Here is a 12,001-nt window from a genome sequence, read left to right on the forward strand (position 1 = left end):
TCCCTCCCATCCGCCTGCCCTAACCCTTTCCTCCCCTTTCTGCTCCCAGGGCTACCTGGGTCCCTAGGCTCCCACAGCAGGCTCAGGATCAAGGACCCGCTCCTACAAAGTGGTCAAGAGGCCCAGGCCCCCAGGGGAATTCTGGGGACGGTGGAAGTATCCCCCTAAGTTCAATCCTGCAACTCACTGGTAGGCGCCAACCAAAGAAAGTACGGCGGGAGCAGACCTCGGATGCTAAGAGTGAAAGTAGCCCAGACTACACCCGCCATCCTTCAGGTGCTCAGAGCACTGCTGGACCTGGGCAGTGGTCAGAGCCTTTAATGCTGGAGGCCTGACCCGCTGCAGCACCCTGCCCCCCGCCGTCTGACCATAGTTTAGCCCCCTGGCATTCCCCCCCCCCGTGCTTCTCAGTCCACCGTGTCCTCGCAGAATCGTCCTTTGAATCGCTGTGGTGACAGGAACCTGTCCGCATCCCACTTCCTGCACGGAGTTTTTACTGGGGACATACACCAAGCCATTTCTCACTCCTGCCATCTCGCTCCCACCCCTCCGCCTGCGCTAGCTTTTTAGTCTCTTTTCCGCTCCCTGGTCGAAAATCTGCTGCAAGGACATGAACCAGCCGGACAGAGCCCGCAGGGGAAGTCTGTGGACTGAGGAGGGAACGGAGGTTTCCTTGTATGTTCCATTCCGCATCACTGCTGCCAGCACCTCCCAAAGCAAGTAAGCCAGGAGCAGAGCCTTGGGTACTAAGAGCTAGAGTAGCATGGACTACACCAGCCATCCTTGAGGTGCTCAGAGCCCTCCAGACCTGGACCAGGTCAGAGCCTTTAATGTGCGAGATCCCCACCCCCACCCCGCCCGCAGCGCCCTGCCATAGTTTCACCCCCTTGTTACCAGCCCTCCAGCAACCCAGGCCACTGAAGTCCTCCAAAATTATACTTCGGACTGCCGCGGTGGCAGAACCCTGCTCTCCTCCCATGTCCCCTATGCAGGTGGCACTGGGGACCACACCAAGCCCTCTTGCTCCCACTCATCTGCCTGCCCTAAAGTTTCCCTCTCTTCCGCTCCCTGCGCCAGCTACCTCGGTCCCGGTCCCGCGGCTTCCACCGCAGGCTCAGGGTCAAGAACCTGGTGCGGGGAAGTGGACCCGCGGCAGAGCCCTCAGGGGAAGTCTGGGGAAGTATCCCCATAAGTTCCAACCTGCAACTCACTGGAGGGTGCCGCCCAGAGAAAGTAAGGCGGGAGCAGAGGTTTCTTAGCAGATGCTAAGCATGAGAGGAGCGCGGACTGCACCTGTCATCTTTAAGGTGCTCAGAGCTTTGCTGGACCTGGGCAGTGGTCAGAACCTTTAATGCTGGAGGCCCGGCCTCCTGCAGCACCCTACCTCCCGCATCTGGCCATATATTCGCCCCGTGGTATTTCTCCCCATGCTCCCCGGTCCACCGTGTCCTCACAGAATCATCATTCGGATCTCCGTGGCGGCAGAAGTCTGCCCACGTCCCACTTCCTGTACCGAGGTGGCACTGGGGACCTACAGCAAACCATCTCTCTCATCTCTCTCTCTCTCTCTCTCTCTCTCTCTCTCTCTCCCCTGCCATCCTGCTCCCTCCCATCCTCCTGCCCAAATGCTTTGTCTTTTTTCCATTTCTTGGGCTACCTCGGTCCGGTCCGGTTCGGTCCCGAGGCTCCCACTGCAGGCGCAGGGTCGAGAACCTGCTTCAGGGATGTGGACTGGTGGGACGGAGCCTTTAGGGGCAGTCTGGGGACTGAGGAAGAAACGGAGGTGTCCCCTTAAATTCTATCCTGCAATTCTGATAGTGGCCCCACCCAAAGAAGGTAAGGAGGGAGCAGAGCCTGGATGCTAAGAATGACAGTAAGGCGCAAGGCACCTGCCCAGGTCTTGGTGCTCAAGAGCACCTGGAGACCTTCACCTGGGTCTGAGCCTTTAAAGCAGAGGCTCCGCCCCTCCACAAATCCCCCTCCCTCCCCCCCGCGTCTGGCCGTAACTCCGCCCCCTCGTTTTTCCCTAAGCCTCCAGGCCCAAGAGTCCTAGCAGAATCTGTGTTAGGATCTCTGGGTCGGCAGTAACCTGCTCTCATCCCACTTTCTAGGATTCCGCGGGGCGGAACCGGGGGCGTCCCAGGGACTCCTGCTGCCTCCCTGCAATTGTCTTCCTCCCTTCCCGCCTCACTCTCGAGCTGCTCTGGCTATTGCTCAGAGAAGGTGGACCCAAAGCAAAGGGTAAAGTTGGGGCCTGCAGCCTCATCCTCTTTCCTGCCTCCTTTTGGAACTTCCTGGGCCCAGGTATTTCACCACCTGAACTACCACCGAATTCATCCCCTTTATTCTAAAAAGACCCAAGAATTTCGGTCCCCCAATAAAATCCGATCTGAAATCAGCGTGGTTGAAGGCAGATGTTAGCTAGCCTACCATCAGGGATAATGTTTAGTAGATTCTGGGCCCCTGGAGCCTAAAACCTTCAGGAAAAACTGTCTAAAAGTAACAGCAAAAGCAACTTCTCTTTCAGGAAAAGTGGCGACAGTCAGACAGGAAATGACATCTCTACCTATGAGAGAGAAAACATTCAACCTTTGACTTTCAGAGTCTGGCTTATTTCTCTTAGCATGATGTTCTTCAGTTCATCCATTTATTTACCAGCAAATGATGTAATTCCATTCTTCTTTGTGATTGAATTAAACCCCACTGTGTAAATATAGCACATTTTCTTTATTCATTCAACGCTGGTGAGCACCTGAGCTGTTTCCATAACTGAACTATTGTGAATTGTGCTGCTATAAACATTAGTATGCACATATCATTATAGTAAGATGCTTTTAGTTTTTTTTTTTTTTTTTGGATAAATACCAATGAGTGGAATAGCTGGGTCATATGGCAGTTTCATTCCTAGTCTTTTGAGAAATCTGCATACTGCTTTCCAAAGTGGTATAACAATTTGCAGCCCCATGAACAATGCATAATTGTTCCTTTCCCCCCACATCCTCATCAGCAATTATTGGTATTTGTAGTTTTGTTGATTGTCATTCTAACTGGGGTGAGATGAAATCTCAATGTAGTTTTGATTTGCACTTCCCTGATTGCTAAGGATGGGAAACATGTTTTGATATGTTTATTGGCGATTTGTGTTTCTTCTTTTGAGAAATATCTGTTTAGATCTTTTGCCCATTTGTTGATTGGGTTATTTCGGATTTTTTTTTTTTTTTGGTGATAAGTTTTTTGGGGGGTTGTTTATATGTTCTGAATATTAATCCCTTGTCAGAGGAACAGCTGACAAAGATTTTCTCCCATGATATAGGCTCTCCATGTTCTTAATTGTTTCCCTTGCTGTGCAGAAGCTTTCTAATTGGATAACATTCCACTTATTCATTCTTGGTTTTGTTTCTTGTACTTTGGGCATCTTTTGAAGGATGTTGGTGCCTGTATCTATATGCTTGAGTGTTGACCCTATGTTTTCTTTTAGAAATTGCAAGGTTTCTGATGGAATTCCTGAGTCTTGGCCCATTTTGATTTACTTTTGTGCAGGGTGAGAGGCTTGTTTCATTTCCTACATATGGATATTCAGCTTTCCCAGCACCACTAAAAATGCTGTCTTTTCTCCAACACATCTTTTTGGCACTTTTGTCAAAGATCAGATCTAAGTGGATTTGTCTCTGTGTTTTCTGTTCTGTTCTTCTGATCTTCATATCTACCCCTGCCCCATACCATGCATTTTTTTTTCTTCTATAGCTCTGTAGTATAATTTGAGATCAGGGCCTGTCACATGCCTTCAGCATCTCTGTTCTTACTCATGATTGCTTTAGCTATTCTAGTTCTTTTATTCTTCCAGATGAATTCTCCTGTAGTTTTGTGAAGGTTGTCATTCTTATTTTAATGGGGATTGAGTATTGCATCAAATCTATAGATCACTTTTGACAAACTGGCCGTGTTGACAATATTAATTCTGACTGTTAATCTTCTAAGGTCTCCCTTAACCCAGGGTCTGGTGCATGCAGTCCTACCACTGAGCTCCCAACATCTTTGGTTTGATTGTGTATAATTATAATGAACTAATTTAAAAAACATGTTTAAGTAAAATTATTTTTTTGCACTTAGGTCTTTTTATTTATCAAAAATACAGATGCATTTCAGATGTACTTTCTTTGTATCAAGTGAGTAGTTTTCTAGTAGAAGGATTTATCATACTTTAGTTAACTAATTTCCTACTGATTTAAATAGGGATATTTCAAATGTAGGAATATTCTTCTGGATATTTTAAATTTTAATTTAATTCTCTATTTTTATTGGTGCATTATAGTAGTTGTCATAATGTTTGTATTTCTTGTTCCATTCATATACACAGAATACAGCAACAGAATTTTGCCAATATAATTCCCCACTGTTTCCTTTCTCTCCTCTCCTCCCTCCCCCTCATCTCTTTCCTCTACTGATCTTCCTTTGATTTTCATGAGACCCCTCCCCCCACCTTTCTTTTCCTTTAAAAGAAAACTCTGTAAAGTAGATAAAACATGAATTTGGAAGGGACTGGACCTGCCACTATGACTCAGGACAACCTGTAATAGAGGCATCTGTGCTAGGAAAAGGGGCCACATGCAATTCATGGCAACACACAACACAGTCCCTGAATTCCAGAAATGCCAGCCTCAGCAGGAAAACCCTTTTACAGTGGCTCATTCATTTTTTGGGCCCCCAGAGACAGAGCCCTTAGTTTTTAGTCTCTTTTCCACTCCCTGGGCTACCTCAGTCCTGAGGCTTCCAAGGCGGGTGTAGGGTGGAGAACCTGATGCAGGACATGGACCGGTGGGTGGGACAGAGCCTGCAGGGGAAGTCTGGGGACTGAGGTGGATATGGAGGTGTCCCTTAAGACGGATCCCACAACTCACTGGCCAGTGCCACCCAAAGAAAATAAGAGTGGAGCTGAGCCCAGATGCAAAGAATGAGGGCAGAGCTGACTGCACCTGCCTTGGGTCCCAAGCTCAAGAGCACTGGGAGACCTGCCTCCTGGTGTCCAGCCTTTAAGTCCCAGACACCTCTGCTCCTGTGCCTCCTGCCCTGGGCAGAGACTTTTGTGTGGGACCACACCTGTATTCCACTTCCTGGGAGGGCATGGGCCTGAGGTCTCCCAAGTGACTCCTGCTGCTTCCTTGCCACTGGCTTCAGCCCTCCCTGCCTCACTCACTGAGCCACCACAGCTGTTACCCAGAGAAGGTGGACCCAAAGCAAAGGCTAAAGTTGGGGCTTCCAGCCTCCGCCTCTTTCTTGCCTCCTCTGGGGACTTATTGGACCCAAACCATCTGCATTCCCACCTTCATACTCATTCCTTTTTATTCTGAAAAAGAAAAAGAATTTCCATCCCCCAGTAAAGCCCCATCTAAAATCAATGTGTTTGGAGGCAGGTTTTAGGTAGGCTGTCATCAACAATAGTTTTGTTGGTAGTTTTTCTGTGCCTATGGAGCCAAAAACCTTCAGGAAAAACTCTCGGAAAGCAAAAGCTAAAGCACCTTCTCCTTTATGAAAAGTTCTGACAGTCAAACAGGAAATGCCCAGCTCTGCTGCCAGCTTGAGGCAAGAATCTTTTTTTTTTTCCTTTTTCTTTTGAGTTACTAAGGATTGAATCTGGGTGTGCTCCACCATGGAGCTACATCTTCTGCTCCTTTTAAAAATTTTTTATTTTGGATGGCAAGTCCCTAAATTGTCCAGGCCAGCCTGGTACTTGAGATCCTCCTGCTTCAGCCTCCAAGAAGCTGGGATCACAGGGATGTGCCAGAGTGCCTGGCCATGATTAACCTCTTAAAGTTTCTTTTGGTCACTTTCATTGTTTTCTCAAGACCCAATCATTTAAATGTCTATCCAACCACCAGGTAAGCACAATTTAAATAACTTCAAATACACATTTCAGTCCAGTGTGGGGATGAGTGAAATGATCACATGAGTCTGAGAAGACTCTGGCTTCTTGATGAGTGGCCCCTGGTCTGAGATACTGCCATTCAGAGGTTCAGACACAGGACCCCATCTCATGGCCTGGGCCTCAGGCCTGTGACATCAGAGAAGGGAGAACTAACTACTGAGTTAGGAAAATCCTGGTGAGGGATCAGTTTGTCTAACTACAGGGTTGAGTCCATTCACCTTCTTTCCACCAGAGGGCACTAACAGACAGAAGTTAATATTGATGCAGGAAAATGTTTAAAAATGGGAGTGCAATACGCATCAGTCAAAATATCATGACTTCTACTTCCAAAAGTACAATCTCCAACTCACACTTTTTCAGCCAACTCTGGAGTTGATTCTGTCCCCATTTGGGATCTGGTTTGAGTTTGGCAGCCAGGAATCTCCCTGTGACCCACTTGTTGTACTCAGCTAATCTCCATTCTGTTATTTGATTATTTTAAATAGAATATTATAATTGTATATATAAGCAGATTCATTGTGGTCCATTCATACATGGACATAGCATGATTTGGTAGAATTTGTTCTCTATGTCCTTCCCTCCTCCCTCTCTCTATCACCTTCCTCCATTGCCAACTTGGGTCTTCAAAGGGAAATATTCTTTCTATGTTCAAAATATTTTAGCACACTTAGCAGACAAATTCTAAAGCTGTCTTTTCAAGGTTCTATCTCTTGGTTATTCAAACACTAATCTAGACACAGCTCTGAGAGCATTTTGTAGTTGTAGTTATCAATCAGTTGGCCTCCAATAGAAAGATCTTTCCAGGTTACCTGCATGGGCCCAGGGCCATCAGATGAACTCTTAAAATCAGAGGACTTTCTCAGGCTGGAGGCAGGAAGGAGGAAGCGAAAGGAGAAGTTTGACTCTAAGCAAGAGAAGGATTAGATGTGCTGTTGGTGGGTTTGAGATGTGTGGACCAGAGAGAGGCCTCTGAAAGTTAAGGAGTGCCCTGCTCACAGCCAACAAGGAAGTGGATTCTGCCAACCATCTGAATGCCCTTCGAAGCACATCTTTTCTAGAGCTTCCCCATAAGAGTTCAGCTGTTCAACATCTTGATTTTGATCTTGTGAAATCCAAAGTGGAGACATCAGTTGAGCCAACTCAGATTTCTGACCTATATAACTGTAGGATAATAAATGTGTTGATTGAAGCAGCTAGGTTTGGGGTCATTTGTCATGACTGTGATACAAAATGAATACCAACCCCTTCCCATTTAAATGAGAATTTGCCTGGATATAAAATTCTTTTCCTCAATTCTTTAGAAATAATATTCCTTTGTCCCCATGTGACCAGGGTGGCTGTTCAGGAGTCTGTTGCTATGCTTGCTTCTTACTTGTTTCTCAGGGCCATCTGGGAAGGGAGCCAGAAGGCTGTGCTGGTTTGTCACCTCTGCTGATTTTTGCAGTCTACTTGGCTGCTGGTCATGGTCTCTTGGAGGTGGGGAGGTTTAATTTCTTTCCCTGCTTCTTCTTAGGTGCACTGGTAGATACAAGAAATTCATTGCTTTTGTTTTATTCAGCTGCTACAAGTCTCATCTTCCCCTCACTTTTATAAAAATCAAATTCATTGAGGTAATTTAGGACAACACTTCTTTTTGAATTTAAAGTCCCTTATCTTGGGGAGTATGTTAGAAATATGTGGGCATTTGTCTAATTTATGCAGCATATTAACAGGCTACAGACATAAAAAGAGATGTATGGTATGATTTCTGCTATGAGTCATCTTACCAACCTGTAAATTCTGAAAATCATATTTCCATGTTGTGCTATCTTCAGGTTTTCTGAAGGGAAAAAAAATCTTTTTTTTTTTCCAGTAAAAACACTTAATTTTAGACAAAATGAATTCTGGAACTATAGGTCACTTTGACTTCCAAGATTTTATAGATTTCATAAAACCAGTCCATGTTATCCTAGATTTATTATAATTATGATAGGTATTTTAATAAAACATATAATCCTTTTAGGCCGTTGGAAGCATGTATTAATCATAGGCTTTAACACTAGTCATACTGTCAGCTTCGTTCATCAGACATAATGAGATAACTAATGGAAGTTTTTTAAAAAAATTTTTAAATTTATTCTAATTTGTTATACCTGACAAAAAATGCAATTCAATTCATAGTACACATATAGAGCACAATTTTTCATGTCTCTGTACACAAAGTAGAGTCACACCACTGGTGTCTTCATATATGCATTCAGGGTAATCATATCCTTCTCATTCCTCCATATTTCCTCCCATTTCCCCTCCCTCTCCCTCTCTCCCCTTTACCCTATCTAAACTTCCTAGATTCCTCCCATGTTCCCTCCCTACCCCCATCATGGATCAGCATCCACATATCAGAGAAAACATTCGGCATTTGGTTTTTTGGGATTGGCTGACTTCACTTAGCATGATATTCTCCAACTCTTGTCCATTTACCTTCAAACACCATGATTTAATGTTTTAATGCTGAGTAGTACTGTTTTAATGCTGAGTAGTATTCCATTGTGTATTATACCACAGTTTCTTTACCCACTCATCTATTGAAGGGCATCTAGGTAAGGTTCTACAATTTAGCTATTGTGAATTGTGCTGTTATAAACATTGATGCAGCTCTGTCACTCTAGTATGCTGTTTTTAAGTCCTTTGGGTATAAACTGAGGAGTGGAATAGCTGAAGCAAATGGTGGTTTCATTCTAAGTTTTTCAAGGAATCTCCATATTGCTTTCCAGATAGGTTGCACCAATTTGAAGTCCCGCCAGCAATGTATGAATGTGCCTTTCCCCCCACATCCTCGCCAACACTTATTGTTGTTTGTATTATTGATAACTGCTGTTTTGACTATAGTGAGATAAAATCTTAGAGTAGTTTTGATTTGTATTTCTCTAATTGCTAGAGATGTTGAACATTTTTTCATATATTTGTTGATTGATTGTATATCATTTTCAGAGAAGTGTCTATTCAGTTCCTTGGCTCATTTATTGATTGAGTTTTTTGGTGTTTAGTTTTTTGAGTTCTTTATATATCTTAGAGGTTATTGCTCTCTTTGATGAGTGTGTGGTAAAAAATTGTTCCCATTCTGTAGGCTCTCTATTCTTCTCACTGACCATTTCTTTTGCTGAGAAGAAGCTTTTAAATTTAAATCCATCCCATTTATTGATTCTTGGTTTTAATTCTTATACTAGAGGAGTCTTATTAAGGAAGTTGGGCCTAATCCGACATGATGGAGATTTGGGCCTATTTTTTCTTCTATTAGGCGCAGGGTCTTTGGTTTAATTGCTATATTTTTCATCCATTTTGAGTTGAGTTTTGTGCATGGTGAGAGATGGAGTTTTAGTTTCATTTTGCTGCATATGGATTTCCAGTTTTTCTAGCACCATTTGTTGAAGAAGCTATCTTTTCTCCAATGTATGTTTTGGCACCTTTGTCTAGTGTGAGATAACTGTTTTTATGTGCATTTGATTCTGTGTCCTCTATTCTGTACCATTGGTCTACAAGTCTATTTTGGTGCCATGCCATTTTTGTTACTGTTGCTCTGTAGTATAATTCAAGCTCTGGTATAGTGATGCCACCTGCTTCAATCTTCTTGCTAAGGATTGCTTTGGCTATTCTGGGTCTTTGATTTTTTTCAGATAAATTTTTATTGTAGAGGTCTTTGACCTCTTTTGTTGAGTTGATTCCCAAGTTTTTTTTTTTTTTTTTTTTTTTGAGGCTGTTATAAATGAGGTAGTTTTCCTAGTTTCTCTTTCAGAGGATTTGTCACTGTTACACAGAAATGCCTTTGATTTATGGGTGTTGATTTTATATCCTGCTACATTGCAGAATTCATTTATTAGTTCTAGAAGTTTTCTCATTGAATTTTTTGGATCTTCTAGGTGTACAATCATGTCGTCAGCAAGTAGTGATATTTTGAGTTCTTCTTTTCCTGTTTGTATCCTCTAATTTCTTTCATCTGTCTAATTTCAAGAACTATGTTAACAAGAAGTGGTGAAAGAGGACATCCCTGTCTTGTTCCAGTTTTTAGATGGAGTGCTTCCAATTTTTCTCCATTTAGAATGATGTTGACCTTGGGCTTAGCTTATATAGCTTTTACAGTGTTGAGATATCTTCCTTTTATCTCTAGTTTTTCTAGTGTTTTGAACATGAGGGGGTTCTGTATTTTGTCAAATGCTTTTTCTCTATCTATTGAAATGATCATGTGATCATATTTCTATTGATGTGATGAATTACATTTATTGATTTCTGTATGTTGAACCAACCTTGTATCCCTGGGATGAACCCCACTTGATTGTGGTGAACTATCATTTAAATATATTTTTGTGTTCGATTTGCCAGAATTTTACTGAGAATTTTTTCATCTATGTTCATTAGAGATATTGGTCTGAAGGTTTATTTATTTATTTTTTTTGATGTGTCTTTGTCTGGTTTTGGAATCAGGGTGATATTGGCCTCATATAATGAGTTTAGCAGTGTTTCCTCTTTTTTTATTTCATGGAATAATTTGAGAAGTATCGGTATTAGTTCTTCTTTGAAGGTCTTGTGAACTTAGCTATGTATCCATGTGGTCCTGGGCTTTTCTTGGTTGGTACGCTTGTGATAGTGTCTTCTATTTCATTGCTTGAAATCGATCTGTTTAACTTGTGTATGTCATCCTGATTCAGTTTAGGCAAATCATGTCTCTTGAAACCTGTTATTGACTTTGATATTTTCTATTTTAATGGAGTAAAAGTTTTTAAAACAATTTCTAATTATCTTCTGTGTTTCTGTCCATCATGATATTTTCTGTCCATCATGGATGTTAGTAATTTGAGTGTTCTCTCGCCTTTTCTTTGTTAGCATGGCTAAGGGTTTATCAATTATTTATATTTTCAAAGAACCAACTTGTGGTTTTTTCAACTTTTTCTTTTGTTTCAATTTCATTGATTTCAGTTCTGTTTTTAATTATTTCCTGTCTTCTACTGTGTTTGGTGTTGATTTTTTCTGCTTTATCTAGAGCTTTTACATGTAATGTTAGGTTATTTATTTGTTGACTTTTCTTTTTCTTTTCAGGAATGAACTCCATGCAATGATCATTCCTATTAGTACTGCCTTTATACTGTCCCAGAGATATTGATATGTTGTATCAGTGTTCTCATGTACCTCTAAGAATTGTTTAATCTTCCTTTTTGATATCTTTTGTAATCCATTGTTCATTCAATAGCATATTTTAGTCTCCAGGAGATGGAGACTATTTTTTATTTTATCATTGATTTCTAATTTCATCTGATTATGATCTGATAAAATTCAGGAGGGTATCTCTAGTTTTTTTGTATTTGCTAAGAGTTGCTTTGTGGGTCTGTGATAAAAAATTTGCAGAGATCCTAATTGGTTTCACCCTGTACGTAATCTGATTCCTTTCTCTCATGGGTTTGAAAATTCTCTCCTTATTCTGTATGCTGGCATTTTTATTATAATGTATCTTGGTGTAGATCTGTTGTGGTTTTGTACATTTGGTGTCCTGTAAGCACCTTGTATTTGATTTTCCAATTTATTCTTTAGGTTTGGAAATTTTTCTGATATTATTTCATTGAATAGATTGTTCATTTCTTTGGTTTATAACTCTATGCCTTCCTCTATCCCATTAATTCTTGAATTTGGGCATTTCATGTTACCCCATAATTCTTGAGTATTCTGCTCATGGTTTCTTACCATCTTCTCTATGTGGTCATCTTTATTTTCAAGATTATATATTTTGTCTTCATTTTCTGAGGTTCTGTCTTCACAGTGATTTTATCTGTTGGTGATGCTTTCTATGGAGTTTTAATTTGGTTTATTATTTTCCTCATGTCAAAGATTTCTGGTGTTTTTAGAACTTCTATCTTCTTATTGAAGTAATCATTTGCTTCCTGTATTTGCTTATGTAGCTCTTTATCAATATGATCTTTTGCTGCCTGTATTTGATCTCTTATATCACCCTTTAATTCACAGAACATTTTAATTATGTGCATCCTGAACTTTTTCTCTGACATTTCTTCTGCTGTGCTAGCAATAGATTCTAATACTGTAGTATCTTTGTTT

Source organism: Marmota monax, unplaced genomic scaffold (genome assembly GCF_021218885.2).
Source record: "Marmota monax isolate L192 unplaced genomic scaffold, Marmota_monax_Labrador192_F-V1.1 WCK01_AAM20220418_F8-fsc00114, whole genome shotgun sequence".
NCBI lineage: Eukaryota > Metazoa > Chordata > Mammalia > Rodentia > Sciuridae > Marmota > Marmota monax.